A 5,630-nucleotide genomic window follows, 5' to 3' on the forward strand; every position below is an offset into this window, starting at 1 on the left:
GCCACCCAATGGGTAGGTGAGGACTTTCGTTCTGGTAACAAAAGGTTTTTTTAAAGCATATATTTAGAGTAGGTCAGATGTAACTGCTTGTGTCCAGAGTACTTAAAGGTGAATATGTTGAATAGGTTAGGAAGGTATACTCTAGTTTTTGCTTCCTCTCTCCACTTTTACCATGCGTTTTTTATTTTATTTTTCCATAGTACTGCCCTATTATCTAGACTGTTCTGGATTTGGGCATAGTTTATGGTCTACTGTAGGCTTACAGTGAATGGGGCAGCAGGCTGGGAAATTGCAATAATAGAGGAGTGTAAAGTTCATTCCATAGCGTTCCCATCATCAAAAACATATACTTCCCAATACTTATTGTGCAGTCATCAACATCTGCACATGTCCTCTTTTACAAATAGGATACATTTTAAAATATTTATGTTCAAAGGCTACGTAAGTGGTTTGAATGACAGAAAAAGAGTTATTAGCGTGTATTACTAATTAAGAATGTATTAACATCTATTTTCATAGAAGCATAATCTCTTTGAAACTATGTTAAGAATTTTCTTTTGTGTGAATTCAACTGGTAACCCAAGCCAATAAAAGGCTATAAAAATATGTAAATGAGCATTTTCAGTCATTAAATCATTTTTATTTTTTAGTTCAGCTAAAAGCAGTGAAAACATGCACATCGGCAGTGGCCATCTTGGAATGGGTTTAAAGTCATCACTAAATGAAGTTGTAAATGCCACTTACAGGTGTCCTCCTTGGATGTGTGTTCATTCACCGTTTTCAAATGTGGTTTGGTTTATTTGAATAAATCCTCTTTAAGAGCTGGTTATGGGGAGCAGAGAGAGGAAGGGAAAGGAAACAATCAGGCACTGCAAAGTCAGTTCTGATGTCAGTAGTGGAAGGATACATCTTCTATAACACTGTGAGACTGAAATGGCCCTTGGCAAGGTAAACATAACATTCAATCAGTAACTGGGAAGTGAGACAGACAACATCCAGTCACAAGAAAGGGACTGACCAAAAGTCCACTTTAAGTATATGTAATGTATCGGAAACAATAAGTACTGACCTAAAAATTAAGTGACCATTGTTTCTTTGTTTCATTGTCTAATGTTGTTGCATCTCATTTATCCTCAGCTATTGGAAGCTTTTAAAACCCTTCTTGGAATCTGCTGATAAGTTCTTCATGATGGGGCACAAGGTGAAATACTACGTTTACACAGATCAACCTGACAAAGTCAAGTGCACCACAATTCTTAATGATCGAGAGTGTAAGGTTTACAAAACCTCATTATATGATTCCAAGGCAAGAGTTTTCATGAAGAGAATGGAAATTCTGCACATGCACATCAAGTCAAAGACCATCGATGCGCAGTATTTAGTATGTGCTGATGTTGACATTGTGTTCCACGATCACGTAGGGGTGGAAATTTTGAGTGACCTCGTTGCCACGTTACATCCTGGATTCTTCCAAGCCAGTCGCAGTGCCTTCACGTATGAGTGGCGCCCAACGTCCCAGGCCTATATCCCAAGCAATGAAGGAGATTTCTATTACCAAGCTAATTTATTTGCAGGCAAAGTGCAGGAAATGTATAGTTTGACCAAAAGTTGTGACGAAGCCATTAAAATAGATGATTCCAAAGGCATAATGGCAGTGTTCCATGATGAGAGCCATTTCAATAAGTATTTACTCCACCATAAACCTACAAAGGTACTTTCTCCAGAATATATCTGGAGCTGGACCATTAAGCGTACATCAGACATACAAAGTATAAGAATTATTCATGGTGAAAAGAACATATAAAAATGGCTTCTACAACTTTCATTTTGCGTTGTACCAAAGCACTGATTTTACTGAAGGAGTAAGATTTTTAAGTTGATTGAATATAGCCTTAAAGCCCAACATAGCAGGCTATACCAGCCATCAAGGAACTGCTTCAGTGTTAAAGGCCTAAGCTGAAGGCTTTAAGGCTATTAGAACATTCTGCCCTGGCGCACTCCATTGCCTTAGATGGAGTGATCAACATTTCAATCTTCGAATCAGCAATCAAACATTTCCGTCTGCATGAAGGCCCAAAGACAAAAATGCCAGAATGTATTTTTAAGAAACAGACCCACGCCTTCCTGCACAAGGAAATCGTACATAGGGCATAGGAAAGTATGTATCTGCAGTTAAACAGGAGATGGCATAGGTTGTAGGGAATAGATATTTATGTTTAGCATTAGAAGTAAGCCAAGTTGAATAAAACTGCACCAAACGTTAAACGTCAGCCAACAATGCAGATTCTGCTTTCAGTCAAATCAGGGAGTTACACTTGGAGGGTTAATAATGGGGCACCAAAACATACTTTTCTAATTTTAATGCTGATAGATAAGTTTAAGTCAAGGCTATAGAAGTAAAAAAATGGTGAATCCAATACAACTGGCTTATTTTAGCCTGAAGTAAACAAGTGATGGATGGGATGCCGGGAAACCTACTAGCGCCGGGAAACCTACGGGTAGCTGAGCGCTTTACAAACTTAATTATAATAATGCTTGAAATAATTTCAGCCACAGGTAATTACTTAAGCTACATCTCAGTCCATTGTTTTAAGCCAACAGCGCATATTTTAGCCAGCAGCACAAATACATACTACAGATATACATGCAGCCAAGCAGCAGGTGGATGTCAGTTGTTGCATTGCATGTTATTACATTGTTAGTCAGCACATCATGTCCATACATCTTAAGTACCCTTACCTTGCAGTACTTTATATCACTAATTCTTTACTTCACAGGTAAGGGTGTCTAATATGTATTTAAATTCAAAATAATAAAAAAAATACAAATGGATGATTATTAATTGGATTATGTTTTAATTTTATTATAAAAATAGGTTGATCGTATTTTAAAAATGTTTTTTTCATTTTTTTAAACTATCTACCCTTGAGCCCTAAGACGAAAATGACTACCCTTGTGCACTACCCACTCCTGAGCCCTAAAAACGCCTTACTACTCTAGGCAATACCTATCCCTGAGCCCTAAAAAACTGCTTACTACCTCTAAGCACTACCAAGCTCTAAGACTCAAAAATGTTTAACTACCCCTCTAAATACTTAAAAAATGTCAAACATAGTAGCTTGTGTGCACTTTATTTGATTATTTACTTATTTGGCATTCACTGTAAATTCTTTTTTCCTAATTGCTTAAATTAAATTAAATATGAATTGCTTTTAATAATGTAATAAATAACCTTAAAAACTTAAGTGTATATCATATTAGCTGTACAAAAATGTATATTATTATGGAGTCACTTTTAGACATTTAAAAAGTAACTTATCTTTAATGTAAAGTACTGCGAAGTAAATGCTGAAATCTTACGCTTGAAGTATAATCTCCTCATGCACTTAGCTGTGATGTAGCATCCTGTGATGTACCAACTGTGCATTAATTTATACATGCAGACATGTACATATAGGATGGCTACATGAGTGGATTGATGACTGTGTGGGTGTGTACATTTATGTAATGCTGGTTGCGGCGTTGTGCATGCTTGCAGTGACCAATTCGTAAGAAGGCAAATGGGGTGATTGTATAGTTAAAGAAGCAATTATGGGGTGTCAGTGGGTGGAAAAATGCTTGGGCACTGGTGGGCTAACAAATGCTTGAGTACTGTAAATGTAAAATGATAAATGTACAAAAAAGCAGTGATTTGCAGGTTGTAGATGTTGATTTAATAAAGTTAGAATCTGGCTCCATTTGTTATACTTTGGGCCAGTCCTGGATTTTCAATCAAGAACATTCACTGCATGTTAGGGTTTGGACAAGTATACATACAAGTGTAAAGTTACTCAACCAGAATGCAAAGTAAATGCTTGCTAAAATGGGCATTTTTACCTGGTTCAAGGCATAACAGGAAGTGGATTCATTTGACAGTACTGTTGACAAGGGATGCTAAATTGGGGAAACAGCCTTTACAAAACTGGTGTTACCGTGCAATACCATTACCCTGCATTCTTAACTACATGTTATACAACTCATGTCTTTTCCACATATATATACCTGTACCACGCATGCCTTTACAACAAAAATGTAAGTATTTTGCAGGTAAGTATAAGGCTGAGAGATCCTCAGAAGCCATGCCCCCTTTCTCCCCCAGTCTGCAAACGTGCCTCTTGGCACACTATGGGTCAGGGATGAAGTCCACTTTTCTCCTGAAGGACTTTGGGGGCCAGGAAACCCTCCTGGTACCTCCTGTAAGTCCTACGCAGCAGAATTCCTGAGCGCTGATCGGAGGCCCAGGCCCCTTTCTGCACCACTCTGCAAACGCGACTACTAAGTTATAGGTGGTGTTATACCTGGCATCCTCGCCAGGGTTTACCTTGTCTTTTTGCTTCTGCCTCCTGTATTTTTTTTTTGGGTATAATTTTTATTTTATTAAAGAAAAAGAACTTATACACAGGCAATAAGATAATACATTCGGACATGTGTTCAAGGAGGAAGGAAACTGCAGTACAATGTAATACAAACATCATTGATGCAAGGGGGGGCAGTAAGGAAACAAGATCAGTGATCAAAAAGCTGCACAAGACTTGGAATGTCGGGTCGGGGGAAAAGGGGAACCTCTGGGGTCTCCACGAATGGAGGCGTGCATATATTTCCACGGTAGGAGTTCCATTGGCTCCAAATTTTATTCCATTTCCTGGGCCTACCCCGTGCCACATACACCGTCTTCTCCTTGAACATACACCAGTCCATGGTCTCCTTCCATGCCAAGACCGTGGGCGGCCGCTGGGAACCCCACAACTGCGCAATGTCTCTCTTAGCAATCCCAGATCAATCGTCTCTGCAAACTCTCCACCTCCCGAAAATAGCTCGCCGGAATAACATCAAAGGTATTCTGGAGCGCACATAGAAATCGCGGTAAGGGCATCATTTTAAAAAGAGCTGCGCACCCTAGTGGTGAAAGTGGTAGCCTGAGCCAGCCCACAACGTCAGATTTTAACCTCTGAAGAGGAGGGAGCAGATTACGATCATAACGAGCCGCGGGATCTAAAGTTATAAAAATCCCCAAGTACTTAAATCCCGACTGCGACACCTGGATGGGGCAACGGCGCGGCAAAGGGGGGGTATCACCCGAAAGAACATACACACAAGACTTGGTCCAATTGATCACAAGGCCGGAGTTCCTTCCAAACAAGGTGAGAACATCAAAAAATACATTCAATGACTTGCGAGGGGACATGAGGTACAACAAGATGTCGTCAGCATAGAGCGATATGCGATCCTCGAATTCCGGGGTCCACTGAATACCCTTCATCGAAGGCTCCCATCGCAGCCAGGCAGCCAGGGGCTCAAGGGCAAGGGCGAAAAGAAGTGGCGACAATGGACAGCCCTTCCGCGTACCCCTCCCAAGAACAAAAGGCTTAGAGACTCGACCATTCACTACCACCTGTGCCAATGGCTCCTCATACAAATGTTTCACCCAGCCAATGAAACCAGGACCAAAACCAAATTTCGCAAGGGCGGCCCAGAGGTACGGCCACTCCACCGTATCAAAAGCCATCGTAGCGTCCAAGGAAACTAAAATGGCCGGATCACGCAGCGACGCCGCCCTCGCGAGAACACCGTGCAAGCGCCTCATGTTAAGT

General features: G+C 40.5%; 1 pseudogene; it reads left to right on the forward strand.

Annotated features, from left to right (window-relative positions):
- Positions 1–1,144: 1,144 nt before the first annotated feature.
- Positions 1,145–1,957, forward strand: LOC147701900 (histo-blood group ABO system transferase pseudogene; annotated as a pseudogene).
- Positions 1,958–5,630: the final 3,673 nt, after the last annotated feature.

Source organism: Lissotriton vulgaris, chromosome 7 (assembly GCF_964263255.1).
Source record: "Lissotriton vulgaris chromosome 7, aLisVul1.2, whole genome shotgun sequence".
Classification (NCBI taxonomy): domain Eukaryota; kingdom Metazoa; phylum Chordata; class Amphibia; order Caudata; family Salamandridae; genus Lissotriton; species Lissotriton vulgaris.